The 17,162-nt window shown below is 40.3% G+C and overlaps 1 protein-coding gene across 2 annotated transcripts in view; it reads left to right on the top strand.

Annotated features, from left to right (window-relative positions):
* Positions 1-17,162, top strand: part of BABAM2 (BRISC and BRCA1 A complex member 2) — a 397,923-nt gene that overhangs the window by 247,753 nt on the left and 133,008 nt on the right. The gene's annotated exons all lie outside the window — the stretch shown is intronic.

The following is a 17,162-nucleotide window of genomic DNA, read 5'->3' as shown; positions in this document are numbered from 1 at the left end:
CTCTGTAGAAAATCAGAGCTGGTACCAAATATCTTTATTTATATACATGTTTCAAATTGTGAGTATACGGACAGATAGGGTGGGATTGCCCCAAAGAGAAGATGTCCGAATTGTGTTCTTTGACCAGCTGATGGCATTCTCCTGTGCTGAAATCCTTGATCTCACCCGCATGCCTTCTCAGCCCATGGCTTGCTCTGTTTTCTCAATGACCTTCATCTGAATGTGAAGTTCTGGATGCTGGTACTTGTTCCAGCCAACCCAGTAGGTGGACGAGGATAAGTTTTATAATTAGTTTCCTTAACAGCCCCAACCGGCCACTCTCAAAATAATTCTGTTAAATGTGGCCTCTTGTGTTATATGGGATACGTCAATAGCTGGCTATCTGGGAGGCTTTAGAGATGTAGAGAGGTATAGAAGAAAGAGCATTTTTCTGGACTTGAGGCAGGTCACAAAAAATGTACATCTGGAAAATAATCACATGTGACTTAGATGATCAAGGCACCCGTTATCTCGACTTAAACCCCTTGTGTAGATCACACAGAGCTAGGAACAGAGGTCTGGGAAAGGCACATAAGGCAGTCACCCCTGCCTGGTAGTTAGTAAAATGCCAGATTTAGACTTTAATGACATGAGAATAATGAAACACTGAGATGCTGGGCCTTCGAAAGGGAAAAGCAAAGTGAATCAGAGGACAGAGCAAGAGGAATTTTGATCACAGCTACAAAGAAGGATGAAGGGAGTGGCAGAGTCTGTTCCCCGCACTCCTCCCCCACCCCCCACCCCCCCACCCCCCCTGATATGGTACACTCCTAGGAGTGGGACTTGGGTTTGGACTGTCTGGGCTGATGGCTCCCAGGCCTCTAAGGTAAGGTGGTCTAGAGCCATGAGAATGAGAATTAAGGCCACCCACCCCTTGGGGATGTTTCCCTCAGGGACACTGCCCATTGAAAATTGCTAGATCATTCCCACCTAGCTTCATCTCTAGGCCCACAGCTGCTCACCTTTGTGCAGTCAGGGAGGCCTGAGATTGGAGCAGAATTTTCCCTGGAGATCTCTTCTTCTTTTTTTTTTTTCTTAATGTTTATTTTTGAGAGAGAAAGAGAGAGAGAGGGAGGAAGGGAGGGACAGAGAGAGAGGAGACACAGAATCCTGAGGCAGGCTCCAGGCCCTGAGCTGTCAGCACAGAGCCCAATAGGGGGCTCAAACTCAGGGACCACAAGACCATGACCTGAGCCGAAGTTGGAAGCTTAACCGACTGAGCCACCCAGGCGCCCCCCTGGAGATCTCTTAACAGAAAGTCCTAGGCTCAGTGACAGATTGCAAGGGCACGTCTGGCACAAGGACGCAGATGCATTCAAACTATTGTACTTCCTGTCTTATACTAAACATCGTAGGGATGGGACACAAATGCGAATCTCTCTTGATATGACATGTCTGACCGCTTCCACACAAGCAGTAAAAATACAGTGTTGGTGGAAACGTGGGCAAATAGAGCAAGGTGGGTCTGCATGTCTGGACGATTGGTCTTTACTCTGTTCCTCTATGTGGTTTTTGTTGTGTCAGACACAGCAGAACGAGGGGTACCTCTCACAGCCCCAACTGGAGTTAGCGCAGTGCACCCTGGCCTGGAATAGGCCTCTTTCTGGGCCACTCTCTGGGCTGCCTGCGCACTGGAAGCACAAATATAAACCTCGGGCACATAAGGACACGCACAGGCCACAGACCCTGTCAAGGGCTCTGTCATGTTCTGAACGAACAGATGTTTATCCCACAACATTTTTCTTCTTGGGGTTTGTCCAATGCATTAAAAAAAAAAAAAAACTGTTTACACTAATTATTCCCTTTTGCTGCCTTTGCTTGTTTTGCTTTGCTCTTTTCTTTTTCCCATACATTAAGGACTATTCGTGTGAGGAAATTCTGCCCAGCTGCTTTCTGGAACAGGCCATTCCATAGCTTAAACCAGGAACCCTTTGTTCTTGGATCGGAGTGGAGCTCAGATTGCCTTGTCACATGTAGCTTGGCGTGTCTTTCCTGCAGTTTAGAGGCTTTTTAAAATCCATTTCCTTTCTGCCCCAAGATGATCAGCTTCCATAACTTTTCTGAATGTAAGTATCTCCAGATCCCTTCCTTGTTTCAGGTTTTCTCCTCTGGCTCAGTCAGTATCTTAATCAGCTCTTTATTAAGCACATACCAAGTTTCTGAATACATTGGCACTGTACTGGGTATTAAACGAGAAATTAAGGGCACCTGGTGGCTCAGTTGGTTAAGTGTCCAGCTCTTGATTCCGGCTCAGGTCATGATTTCATGGTTCGTGAGATTGAGCCCCACTTTGGGATTCTCTCTCTCCCTCTCTATCACCACTCCCTGCTTATTCTCCCCCCACCTCAAAAGAAATAAACATTTAGAAAAATAAAAGAGAAACTAAATTCTTTTCTCATTCATTGGTTTGTTTGTATTTCCACTTATTTATTTGTTTCCTTTATTCAAGAAATGTTTTTTTAGCTCCTACTATGTACCAGGTGTGTGCTGGGCACAGAGGAGTCAGCAATGAGCAAAACACACATTGTCCTTGCCTTCAGGGATTAACCAGTATATATAGTGGGGGAGACATGTAAAGAAGTAATTGCAACTCAGGGAGATACATGCTATAAAAGTAGGGTGTTCAAGGTGCTTTGAAGAGTGGGAAGAGTGTGCTTGGCCCTGCCTCAGGCATCAAAAATAGCTTCACAGAGTACCTGACATGTGAGAGTGTTCTGGACAGAGAGAGCCGCATGCCCAGAGACAAGGAGATACGAAAGTGTGTTTGGAAAATGATAGTTGGTTCAGCGGGCTCAGTGTCTAGAGTGCAAAAAGAGAGGATAGAGGAGCTGGGGCTGGAAAAGTAACACGGGCAGCCAGGAGGTACTGAAGGTCATATGGCATCTAGAGTTTGTCTTACAGAAAATGGGAGCGTTGGGGGATAGTGAAGGCTTTTAAGCAGAGAAACTACATACTTAGTGTTAGGAGTTGAATTGTGTTCACCCCAAATTCATATGTTGAAGACCTAACCCCTAGGATGTCAGAAGGCAACTATATTTGGAAATAGGGTTTTTAAAACAAAGTTTACTTATTTTGTGTGCACACGCGTGTGCGAGAGAGAATGAGCAGGGTGGGTGCAGAGAGAGGGGGAGAGAGAGGATTCCAAACAGGCTCCGTGCTGAAGAGCACGAAGCTCAATCTCATGAAGTGTGAGATCACGACCTGAGCCGAAGTCAAGAGTCAGACGCTTAACTGGCTGAGCCACCCGTGTGCCCTGGAAATAGGGTTTTTAAAGAAGTTAATTCAGTTAAAATGAGGTCCTGAGGGTAGGCCAATCCAATATGACTGTTGTCCTTCTAAAAAAGAGGAGATCGGGACACAGACAACACAGAGGGAAGACCCATGTGAAGACACAGGGAGAGGAAGGCCATCTACCAGCCAAGAAGAGAGGCTTCAGAGACAGCCAGCTGTACGTACGGCGTCTTGAGCTCAGACTTCTGTCCTCCAGAACTGTGAGAAAATGAAGTTCTGTTGTTTAAGCCAGTGATTAATGAGATAATTTTAAAGAGAATATTTAAGCTATATCCTTAAGGACCTCAGAAATACATTTGTTTACAAGTAATCTGTGTTATTTAACGACAGGCCACTTTTATCTGTTAACCAGTTTGCTGAGTCCTTTTGGTAGACAGCACTTTGTTGGCTGAGATTCCAAAGTAGTTAAACTGCAGTACCTATAAAATCAAGAAGATAATAAGGGGCACCTGGGTGGCTCAGCCAGTTAGGTTTCCGACTTCCACTCGGGTTATGATCTCCTGGCTCATGAGTTGGAGCCCCGCATCAGGCTCTGTGCTGACAGCTCGGAACCTGGATCCTGCTTCGGATTCCGTGTCTTCCTCTCTCTCCCTCTTCCCCTCCCCTGCTTGCACTCTGTCTCTGTCTCTCTTAAAAATAAGTAAACATTAAAAACAAAATTAAAAAAAAGAATAATGTTCAGATGGTTTTTCCTGCACTGTCTCATGTAATCTGCATTTCTGCCCCCATGAAGTGGGTACCATTAATAATCTTCCTCATTGCCAATGGTGAAATAGAGACTTAGAGAAGTTGCTAATTTTCTCAAGACCACACGGTTAGTAAACGTCAGAACCAAATTCTACTATTTATCTGAATAAATGAGAGTTTTCATTAATACTTGGAAAGACCTTCTTGGACCCCATTCTAGGGCTTTTTGTTACAGAAGAACTCCAGGAACCCAGTGTGACACGCTTGCATCTAAAAGGTGTGTTTCTGCGGTCTGGACTCAGGAAGATATCTTTAAAGAAGGTCCGAATTAAAAATAATAATAATAAAAAAATAAAGAAGGTCCAGCACAGAGTTGAACCATTTTATTATAGAGGGCCGGAATTGCCCAGGCAGTATGGATAAAATGCATCCTTTCTATCTTTGGCTAGTATAAAAGTTATATCCCTTGTAACAAATTAAGTAATTTCATCAGAATCTGATTTCCTTGGAAGGCTGTCAGTCACAGGCATGCATATGTGTAATCAGAGTGCACTTAGGACTTTTATAAGCTGTGGCCTCCTACTTCTGGGAGTCTGCACGTGGCTTGGTGTGGTCCCATGGGAGTTTACCAGTCTGCTTTGTACAGGTAATGATCACCCCTAGCGGCTATGAGTTTTTTCATTTCACTTATTTAAAATTCTCCCGCCCCCCCTCTTGAGGTTTTGAAAGTTTTGGGGGCATGTATAAATGAAATGGCTTATGGCCCAAGGTTCGTGCTACCTTTTTGTGCAGTGTGTGGTTGAAGATGGTCAGTATATTTTATGATTCTTAGGATAAGAAGCGTAGTTCTGAACAAGTGTCTAATCTCTGAAGCTAGTATCTTAAACGGATTTGAAGAATTTCTCTAAAAGTTGAATGGTTTCAAGTCAGACCTGAAACGGAGACAGGAAGATGTTAGTATCTTCACGTTTCTTTTTGTTATGTCCTATCTTGACAGAGACCTGGTAGCTTTCCCTATGGTCCAGGATAGTCTCAGTTTTGCTCCTCAAATCCGTCAATTCAACCAGCCTTTCAGAAAGACAGTGACATTTAGAGTGTACGTTCTGAGCAAACTGATGAAAGATTTAGCTTACCTTCAGTATGTGGGGTTCTAACCATCTTACTACTCATATTGAAGACCTGCCTAACTGTATTTTATTATGGTTTTATCTTATTTAAAACTTTATTTCTTTTTAAACCCCAGTAAGGATTGTGGGTCATTTTTTAAGGGCTATTTGGCACAATATTAAATGAAATTTTATTTCAAGCTGTGGTAACAAAGTAAACCTGAAACCTATTACTTTAATTATTATTGTAGATATCTTTGGGTGAGCGGGGAAAATCACTTCTATTTTTCAAGACATTTTTATTTTACTCTAAGTGTGCCCAGTTATCAATGACATTGTTGCTTGTTACCCATTCTGGAAGATAACTTGACAATATGTGTTAAGAACTTCTAAAAGATACGTACCTATTACTCTAGGATTTCAGTATATTAATAGAATTCTAACCTGGGTGGGCCCTTTTTGGCTTAAGGCATTTAGTCACCTAACTTTATGAGCTCTTCAAACAAAATAGTCTAAATATCCAATAAGAAGGGGTCAGAGAATTGTATTTTGACATATCAGTATAACAGAATCCTGTCAGCCATTTTTAAAAATAACTAATGGCATGGAGATATATTTATAATACAGGGCATTCCAGAAGTCCTGGTGCAGTGTTAAGCTTTAATAACTTCAGAAGTACAAATGCCTCAAATTTTCAAAAAAGCCATTATTTGAAAATAAGATTCTTCAAATTTCTTTTATGCTTCACTTTGGGAATTTGAAGTGATTTTTATTTTTTTATTTTTATTTTTTATTTGTTTTTTGGTTTCAATTAACATTTGTCAGAGAGGATGAAATAAAAAAAATTAAAAATTTATCTGTTTGAAATTTTATAAGTAATGTATATTTTATAATCATAAGCACAAAAATTATAAAACAAAACATAAGTAGGGTGATAATTTATAAAGCAGACTTTTAATACAGTATGTGCAGCTTAATTCCAGTTTTGTAAAAAAAAAAATTTACATGTATACATTGGAAATAAAAAAGGAATAAAATTAATCAAAATTAATAGAGGTTTTCTCTGGGGTGGTGGGATAATGAATTGATTTAATTTTCATCTGTGCTTTTCTCTACTTTTCAAGTTTTCTACAATGAACATGCACTACTTTTTATTCAGAAAAATTATTTAAATACTTTAAAGAAGAGCCGGTATCTTGACTTTGCTGATACCCAAAGTCTCAGAATTAGTGTGTATAAAAACCTAGGAATATTAAGTCCATCCAATTGCCATTAAAGTAATTAACTTAGCTATTAATACTGAAAATGAAGAACAATTAAAATATAAGAAATATTCCTCCCTATACCTAAAAGTCATGTTTCTGTTTGATTGATAGTATCACATTTTTTAGAAGTTATTTTGAGATGTTTGTGAAGTACAACAGAATCATAAGATCTTCAACAGAATTATATAAATGTAAAAGGGAGATTAGAGGGCTTTTTTGTTATTATTGTTTTGTATTTTATGGTTCTAAGCAATTAAACAAAGATTCATGAGTACAAGTAATAAAAGAATTTAACTTTATAGGAAATTTGATTCTCCCTCACAATTTTATTTATTTATTTGTTTATTTTTAAATGTTTATGTATTTATTATGAAAGGGAGAGAGAGCATGCACTAACAGGGGAACGGCAGAGAGAGAGGGAGAGAGAATCCCAACCAGGCTCTATGCAGAGCCTGATGCAGGGCTCAATCTCACACACCATGAGATCATGACCTGAGCTGAAGTCAGGAGTCAGGAGCTTAACCAACTGAGCCACCCAGGTGCCCCTGTCCCTCACAATTTTAAAACATTGTTAAAAGAAAAACCAGACTGTGTATCCATTAAAGGATATATAAATTAGAAAAAAATTAAGTGAAGTAAAAGATATAAAGGGATTTACAATGCAGAGTACATTTGTACAACCCCATATCCCCTAGATTTGTAGTCCCTCACCCCCAAAATAGCCAGTCTCTGTGCCCTTCAGGAATATACAGGGTACACAAATGTACCCTGTTACTTATATGGCATCCAGCTATGCACAGTATACTATAGCCTTCCCTTTTTCATTAATTGAAAAATATATCGTCATAAAGTTCATATACATGAGATCCACAGCTAATATCATCCTCAATGGGGAAAAACTGAGAGCCTTTCCTCTGTGGTCAGGAACAAGACAAGGATGTCCACTCTCATCATTTGTATTTAACATAGTACTGGAAGTCTCAGCCTCCCACAGTAATCAGACAGCAAAAGGAAATAAAGGGAATACAGATCAGCAAGGAAGAAGTCAGGCTTTCACTATTCGCAGATAGCATGATACTCTATACAGAAAATCTAGAAGATTCCACCAAAGAATTGCTAGAACTAGTTAGATGAATTCAGCAAAGTCGCAGGATATAAAATCAATGTGCAGAAATCTCTTGCATTTCTATATACCAATAACAAAGAAGCAGAAAAAAGAAATCAAGGAATCCATCCCATTTGCAACTGCACCAAAAATAGTAAGATACCTAGGAATAAACCTAACTAAAGAGGAAGAAGATCCTGTACTCTGAAAACTTAGAAGACTTATAAAGGAAATTGAAGAGGACACAAAGAAATGGAAAAGCATTCCATGCTCATGGATTAGAAGAACAAACATTACTAAAATGTCTGTACTACTCAAAACAATCTACACATTTAATGCAATCCCTGTCAAAATACCACTAGCATTCTTCACAGAGCTAGATCAAACAATTCTAAAATTTGTGTGGAGCCACAAAGACCCCAAATAGCCAAAGGAATACTGAAAAAGAAAAAAAAAAACTGGAGGCATCACAAAATTCTGGATTTCAAGTTATATTACAAAGCTGTAGTCATCAAACAATATGGTACTGGCATTAAAACAGGCACATAGATCAGTGGAACAGAATAGAAAATGGACCCACAACCATATGGTCAACTCATCTACAACAAAGCAGAAAAGAATATCCAATGGAAAAAGACAGTCTCTTCAACAAATGGTGTTGGGAAACTTGGCAGCAATATGCAGAAGAATGAAACTGGATTACTTTCTTACACCATACACAAAAATAAATTCAAAATGGATGAAAGACCTAAATCTGACACAGGAAGCCATCAAAATCCTAGAGGAGAACACAGTCAACAACCTCTTTGACCTCGGCCAGAGCAACTTCTTACTAGACACGTTGTCGAAGGCAAGCAAAATGAAAGCAAACATGAACTATTGAGACCTCATCAAGATAAAAAGCTGCAGCACAGTGAAGGAAACAATCAACAAAACTAAAGGCAGCCTATGGGATGGGAGAAGATATTTGCAAATGACCTATCTGATACAGGGTTAGTATCCAAAATCTGTAATAAAAGAACTTATCAAACTCAACACCCAAAAACAAACAACCCAGTTAAGAAATGGGCAGAAGGCATGAATAGACACTTTTCCAAAGAAGACATCCAATGGGCTAACAGACACATAAAACGATGTGCAACATCACTCTTCATTAGGGAAATACAAATCAAAACCATGATGAGATACCACCTCACACCTTCTAGAATAGCTAAAAGTAACAACACAGAAAACAACAGGTGTTGGTGAGAATGTGGGGAAAGGGGAGCCCTCTTCCACTGCTGGTGGGAATGCAAACTGGTACAGCCACTCTGGAGAGCAGTATGGAGGTTCCTCAAAAAACTAAAAATAGAACTACCCTATGATCCAGCAACTGCACTACTAGGTGTTTACCCAAAGGATACAAAAATACAGATTCAGAGGGGTACATGCACCCCAATATTTATAGCAGCATTATCAACAATAGCCAAACTATGGAGAGAGCCTGAATGTCCATTGACTGATGAGTGGATAAAGAAGATGTGATTGATACGTGTGTGTGTGTGTGTGTGTGTGTGTGAGTGTGTGTGAGTGTGTGTGTGAGAGAAAGAGAGAGAGAGAGAGAGAGAGATGGTTTAGACTTAGGGTTTAGGGCTAGGTCTAGGGGTTAGTGGTTAGAGTTGGGGTTGGGGTTAGGGTTTAGGGTTTAGGATTAGTGGTTAGAGTTAGGGGTTAGGGTTAGTTTAGGGTTAGTGGGATGGATACATATACACACATATAAATATGTGTTTACCCTTTATGTATATACACACATATATATGTAATGGAATATTACTCAGCCATCAAAAGGAATGAAATCTTGCCATTTGCAAGGATGTGGATGGAGTAAAATGTATTATGCTAAGTGAAATAAGTCAGTCAGAAAAGACAAATACCATATGATTTCAATCATTGTGGAATTTAAGAAACAAAACAGATGAACCTACGGTAAGGATAGAAAGAAAGGAAAGGGAAACAAACTACAAGAGACTCTTAATGATAGAGAACAAACTGAGGGTTCATGGAGGGAGGTGGGGGATGGGCTAGATTGGTGCTGGGTACTAAAGAGGGCACTTGTGATGAGCACTGGATGTTGTATGTAACTGGTCAATTACCGAATTCTACTTCTGAAACTAGTATTGCACCATATGGTAACTACCTAAAATTTATATTAAAATGTATCATGGAATTGTTTCATATTAAGCCTGGTAGGTCCATTGGATGGTTATAGCATAAAATATTTAATGCAATTGTTGGTGATGGATATATGAGTTTTTGTTTCCAGTCTCTTGCCACTGTCACTAGACAGAAATAACTTTGTGCTTACACTGAGGAGTACTATTACAATTGTCACATCTCTCAAATGATCAGAGATGTTGGTGGGTCTCTCAGATTCCTATAGTGCTTGATAGTTTTTAAAGCTTTTCTTCTGCATACCTTATTTGCCTCTTTTGTTTGCCTTCACAAATGGTTACTTCTCGCTGTTGGAGGTGATCAACCATCAGAGGCATTTGCAAGGTTGCTGTGGAGACAGAGCCATTCACTTAATGGTCTGGGGTGCCTTGTGGCCAGGGAGCAGAGAGGTGAGACAGTCCATTTGTGCTTTCCTGTCCAATAGGTCTTTCCATAATAAAGGTGTGTGTGTGTGTGTGTGTGTGTGTGTGTGTGTATTTTTAGCAGTTTGAGTTTTCTTACTAATACTGACTGAAAATGGGAAAGAGGAGGGAAATCTCATTGTATTCCAGTTTTTTTTTCACATTTCATGCCGTATGCTCATTTTTATTGGACTGCTGTGGTTAAGAATTTATTCACCCCTTGCTTGGGGCATTTCTCATTTCCCTTTTAATTAATAAATTATATCATTGATAACATTGCTGGCTTTCCAGGGCTATGTGCAACACACGGACTGTCTACTGATTTTTAAGAGGCATGTCAGAGAAATCTGTAGATTGGGACCTTGTTTTCTTCAGATTTTAGAGTTAATTTCATTTTCTTCTCTTCAGCTTCAGGTAGGAAACAATGGCTACCTGATTTGTTTTGTGTGTCTAATTTTAGAACAAAGGACCTCCTTAACAAGTTATATGCTCTTCAGAGTTTAGTTTAGGAATGTGATCAAAGGGAATGGAAAAGTCAGAGAAACTCAAGGAATGAAACACTGCTAAAAATTACCTACCTTTTCTGTATTTGTTTTATTTTGCTTTGAGGTGTGTGTGCGTGTGCGTGTACGTGTGTGTGTGTGTGTGTGTTTACATTATCCAACATACTATCCTTAATGGAATTGACCATTCCTTTTCTTTCTGGCATCTGATGGTATGATCAGATGAGTACATTTGTTCAGGGCTTTGGAGAACAACATCTGTGATAATATTCATGGATTTGTTCTATTTTTAGTTGTTTGATATCCATTGCATTAACTTTTCTTATCAAAAAGACAGTAACAGAGGTGCCTACGCGGCTCAGTCACTTAAGTGTCCGACTTTGGCTCAGGTCATGATTTCATGGTTTGTCGGTTTGAGCCCATGTCAGGCTCTGTGCTGACAGCTCAGAGCCTGAAGCTGCTTTGGATTATGTGACTTCCTCTCTCTCTGCCCCTCCCCTGCTCACGCTCTGTCTCTCTCTCTGTCAAAAATAAATAGACATTAAAAAAGAAAGACAAAAACAGGTTTTTATAAGAGTTTGGAGGATCTCCTCTGAATGGTTATAGAACAGGGAAGATGCGTAGTATTTCATGGCCTCCACCCACATTTAGCCCCAACACACCTACACTGCATGTGTCTGCTTCCCTGTTCTGCTTCGTTGGCTCCTTTGGACAGGAAGAACACTAGAAGGGGACTGGGCCAGAAGTCCGGGGCTGTGGTACTCTGCTTTGACATGTCTTTTTTCCCCAGGACATCTTGGGTCTGTTCTTTCTATCAGCATAAACTTCCTTGCAAAGAAAACCTTGTCTCAGCAAGGTGTGGCTGCTCTCAGAGTACTGTGTGTGTGTGTGTGTGTGTGTGTGTGTGTGTGTGTGTGATGGGGATGGACAAATGTTCCTGTATTCTCGTGTTGAGTAGAAGAAGAAATCAAGTTTAGAGTATTATCAACAGAGCATTCCAACTGTGCTTTCTGGGACTTGACAATTTAAATCAACTTTTAAAATCCAAATCTTCATGTATTAGCTCAGGCTGCCGTAACAAAGTGATACAGAATGGATGCCTTAAACAACAGAAATTAATTTATCACAGTTCTGGAGGCTGGGAAGTCCAAGTTCAGTGCGATTGGGTCTCTTTCTGGCAAGGACTCTTGACTTGCAGACAGCTACCTTCTTGCCATCTTCCTCACATGACAGAGAACAAGCTCTCCAGATCTCTTTTTTTAGGGCACTAATCCCATTGGACCTGGGCTTTGCCCTCATAACTTCATCTCGTCAAATTACCTCCCAAAGACCCCATCTCCAAATACCATCACTTTGAGAGTTAGAGCTTCAACCCATGAATTGGAGTGGGACGCAGACATTCAGTTCCCCCTTGAGTGAGCTTTGTTTTCCTGGTACAGGTTATCATGTACATATTACAAGGCCCTAATTGAGCAACAACTAATGATATATAAACATGTGACTCTGTTTACTTTTACCCCCTTTGGTGTGTACATTTCACAAGCCTGTAGGCCTCATAAGACTTCAGGTGAAGAGCAGGTAGAAGACCAGACCCTCCAGATCTAAACAGCCCCAGGAAGGGGTGAGACTTTTTAAAATTAGCTATCTGAGATGTGCTAGTGTTCAGAACAGCAGGAGGGTGTACTTGAGTCATTAAAAGCAGCCACAGTGACCCAGCCCAGCTCTGGTGATCTGCTCCCAGGTCATTGAGTGCAGCAGGGAGCAAGGCTTTCGGGTCACGCTGTGTGGCTTTAATGTGTGCAGACTGACTTCATGCTGAGACCACGGTGTCCCTGGTCTTTTCTTGCTGGTTTTAGATTTTTTAACTCAGGTCTAGCTGTTGGATTGCCGTGATATTGTCATTTCTGTTTGATTTATAAGTGCATCATTTGATGATGTACTGCCAAGAAATCAATCACAGCGCTGTATTGCCAATGAAAATTCTTGGCAGCTGAAAGCATTCTGTGGTGCAGGTTGGTACATGACCTTTGGGTTTGCAAGTCTTGGATATAATCCAGGAGAAACGAAAACTGAGGACAAGATTGAGAAATAGGATTTATAAAGGTTAAGAGAATTGGGAGGATGAAGAGAAAGATGAACAATAAACTCCCTTGCATACAGGTATTTGAGTGAAAAACAAATAAATTATTAAGAAACAGGATCCCTTGCTTTAGATTAGAATGGTACCTTCCAACCAATTTGTCTATGAAGCACATTTCACTAAGGAGTTTTAATTTTCCCATTAAATCTTCATATTGAAATCAGAAATGTGGTTTTCCATAGGACTGTATTCTAAGGCCATTTAAAGTCTTGACACTGGATGAGCTTATGTAGCAAGCAAGTGCAAGGTGGAGAAGACTGAATCTGAGCCCTGGAGTTCCCGCATGAACCAGCTCAGGGCAAAAGTGAATGTCTAAGTCAGGGGCCAGCAAACTTTTGCTGTAAAGGACTGTATAGTAAATACTTTATGCTTTGTGAGCCAACTATTCAACTCTGCCAGTGTAGTGCAAAGTAACCATAGACAATGTATAAACTAATGAACATGCCTATGTTCAGTAAACCTTTACAGATACAGGAAGCAGGCTGGATTTGGCCCATAGGCCATAATTTGTTGACCATTGGTGTATTCCAGAACTTACCTTTGTGCTGAGACTTTTCCTACCTTCTTAGACTGTAGGACTATCTTTTATTCTAGCTGTCTCTTTTGATTAGATAGCCATAGCATGTGATAGAGCCAGTATGTAACCTGATATATTAAATTGGTCTGGCCTGATCCGAGCAGAGAAGTCCTATATTTCAAGATTTTACTTTAAGTTCTGTTTCTTACTATATTGTAACTCACTTATATGGGGAGAATGCATAACAATTACTGGAGATAGGGACACATATAATCAACACAGGTCAGTAAAGAGGCCGGTTTGCAGCAAGATAGATTTAGGTTGAATATAAGTAATAACTTGATGGTCACAGGTGTTAAATATTTTGCCCAAGATAGTTCATGGGATAACTGCCTTAAAAGGTGTTAGTTTTCTTTTAATTTGGGGTTTTTTAAAGGTTATTTCTATAATTTGGGGGTAACTTGTGTGCATTTTATAATCTGAGGACAAAGGCATAAATACATGGCACTGAGTTCTCTTTTCGACCATCGATAGCAAGTATCCCTTCACTTAGGAATATGCCTTTAAGGTTTCTTCATGTCTTGTCATGGCCTGATAGATCATTTTGTTTTATTGCTAACTAATATTCCATAGTCTGGATGTACTACAGTTTATTTATCCATTCCCATACTTAAGAACGTCTTAGTTGCCTCCAAGTTTTGGCAATTATGAATAAAGCTGCTATAGAGAGCCGTGTGCAGGTATTTGTGTGGACACCAGCTTTCAACTCTTTTGGATTAATACCAAGGAGAGTTGCGGGATTGTATGGTTAACAGTATGTTTAGTTTGTAAGACATTGCCGAACTCTTTACTAGAATGGCTGTACTATTTTCATTCCCACCAGCAATAGTATTGTCGGTGCTCTAGACTTGGGGTCTTCTAATAGGTATGTAGTGGTGTCCCTTTCTCTGATGACATGTCACATGGAGCATCTTTTCATATGCTTATTTTCGGGCTCATCTCTTCTTTGGTGAGGTATCTGTTAAGGTCTTTGGCCCACTTTTTTATTTGAGTGGTTGGTTGGCTGGTTGATTGGTGGAAAGGGCGGGATCAGGAATGTACTTCCAAAGAATTGTCATTGAAGTATAGAGGAGCCTTGAAACTATCTAAAGAACTTTGAGTAATAGTAATAGATGTTGAGTAGTAGAAGTTTGCTGAGGGCAAAAAGATTCTGTTTATGCAGCCTTGCCTTGTGTCATTTTTGAGAAATTGGTCTGTTAAGATGGCTCTAGCATAACTGTATTTGTCTCTGTGTATTGCTTGTCCAAACAGCAAATATGTATCCATTGACAGTTAGTATCTAGATATACTGATGCCAATAATAAAGTTCCCAAGGACTGTGAAGGCCATCTGGGTTGATCTGGGATTCTACTTCTGGCCTCATTATTCTAGGGCCTCAAAAGATTCAGTGATACTGGGAACCTTAGAATCTCTTTTGAACTGTTGGAGAAAGAACCATTGTAAACCTGCTTTGTGTTTTATAACCACTTCCTCACTCCTCCCTTCAGCTTTTTCTGTTTCACCCAGAGCTCCAGCTTTTCTGGAGTGTGGTGCCCCGAGATGTTGTCTCAGGTTCAGAGAGATTGTCCTCCCAGAATCTGTCGCTCTTTGCTTTAGGGGAAGGTAGGATTTGTGGGAGTGTGTCAGAACTGATGGCCTCCCACTTGGGAACAGGGATTCATTCTCCTTCTACTGGAAGATATGGCAGAGTCTGTGTAGAAGCACATTCCAGGGCCCTGGAAGAGTTGGGTGATTATGTTACATTTTAGTAGGGCTTCTCTCCTGAGGGTCTCTAGGTTTCTGCTAAAACATGACACACATCGAATCATGGTTCACAGTGCCATGTGACCCATACGGCACCCTCCTCACCCCCACACAGGTGAGAAAACTCTGGAACAGAAACATCTTTCCTATGTCCAGAGTCACAGCGCATACAAAATGTCAGTGGTAGGACTAGAATTATGGCGAGCCAGTGTCAGAAAGGATTTGGAGCCTCTGTATTTTAGTTCAGGGTTCCCAGCTTTTAAACAGAGGACCAAGTTGAGATAAGGGGATCTGCTATGGAGTTATCGCAAAGACTGCAAACTCATATGTACCCCAACTGCTGTTTACAGACTAAATAAATGCCTAACATCTGCGTACCATTACTGTAAAAATCAGTGCAGACTCTGCTGTGATTAATAAATTGGAATTTTATTTTCAACCGTCACTGCATCAAAAGTATCTTTTTTATCATTGTATATTTTTAATTGCACACATTCTTAAAATATAACTGCTGTTATTTGATTAGGCTGAGAGAGGTTTTGATGTGTTAAAACGTCCCTTATGCTTGAAAAGGTTGGGAAACGCAAATCTAGCACAACCCTCCAACTTACTTTATGGGCTGGGGCACTGAAATCCAGGGGAAATGGTCAGTAATAAAGTAGGGACCAGATCCTAGTTCTTATGGATCCAAAAGTGAGTGTTGTTTTGGTGGTGTTTTTTTTAATGTTTATTTATTTTTGAGAGAGAGAGAGAGAGAGACAGAGACAGAGAACGAGTTGGGAGGGGCAGAAAGAAGGAGACACAGAATCTGAAGCAGGCTCCAGGCTCCCAGCTGTCAGCGCAGACCCCGACACGGGGCTCGAACCCACGAACTGTGAGATCATGACCTGAGCCAAAGTCAGACGCTCAACCGACTGAGCCACCCTGGCGCCCCATTGTGTTGGTTTTTTTAAAAAAGTATGTCATTTATGGTTCCCACTAATCCAAAACATTCCTAAGAATTAGGAAAATTCCTAAAATACACTTCTTCCCTCAGCAGAAGTGGAGGTCATATAATAAGGCACAAAGCAAGCAAGCAGTAGCAACACATCATGACAAATGATGGTGCCTGGCTTTACTGTAGAGACACTGAACATTTCTCCAGCCCAGCAGCTGCCTTATCATGGAGCCAATCACCGGTTCAGACAGCAGCTAAACAAGCCTGACAGGTGTTTGCTCCGTTATAATTCTTACACGGATTCTGCAGACACACTGTCAACCTGGCCACACAGCTTTTCATGTTACTTTTGGATAGAAGATGCTACACAAAAATAAAGTACATTGATTTGTTTGTGAGAGTTGAGGGTAGATGCCAACATCTGTTAACCAAATGGTGGTGGTGTACAAAATGCATGTGTGTGTGTGTGTGTGTGTGTGTGTTTTAAAGAAAGGATTTGTTTTTCTTGGGAAGGCCTACTTTCAGAGAGTTACAATATAGTTATTTGCTCACAGAGACACACACATAACTCTCTTTCCCTTGTGCTCTTAATCACACAAAACTTCACTCCTAGTCTGTTGAGCCCTGGGTTGCATCTGGGTTCAGGAGATAAGTGCATGCTTGCTCCGTTGAATAGTAACTCCTTTATTCTTTTGTAAATGAAATAAATCTCCGGTTTACTGAGAACCTTAACCAACAATCCAGGGCCATGACTTGTGAAGATTACCTGGACTGACTTCTATTCAATTCATCCCACTCCCCTTATTGTAAGTAGTTTCAAGCTTCATGAAACAATTAGTGTGTAATGTCTTACATATAAGAGACGTTGAATATTCAATCGATCATTGGATGTGTTGCACACACTACTTTGTGAGGTGGCTTTGATTAAGTCACTTATTTTCTTAAGACTTTATTTGGATAATTTTCTTTTGTGCTTCATAACGAGTTGGAAGAGATTTATGCCTCTGCTGTCCTAAAGCTTTTGTGCTACTCTCTTATGTTTATTTAGGCTGAAAAGGATAAGGCTATTTAAATCATGGGTGACTGACTACAATTCATTTATGTTGAGAAATGGGTCTCAACATTTATGTTGAGAAATAGGATAAAAAAGAACATAA

Source organism: Lynx canadensis, chromosome A3, assembly GCF_007474595.2.
Source record: "Lynx canadensis isolate LIC74 chromosome A3, mLynCan4.pri.v2, whole genome shotgun sequence".
NCBI classification, from domain to species: domain Eukaryota; kingdom Metazoa; phylum Chordata; class Mammalia; order Carnivora; family Felidae; genus Lynx; species Lynx canadensis.
Note: the sequence above shows the minus strand (reverse complement) of the source record. Positions and strands in the feature narration are given on the sequence as shown.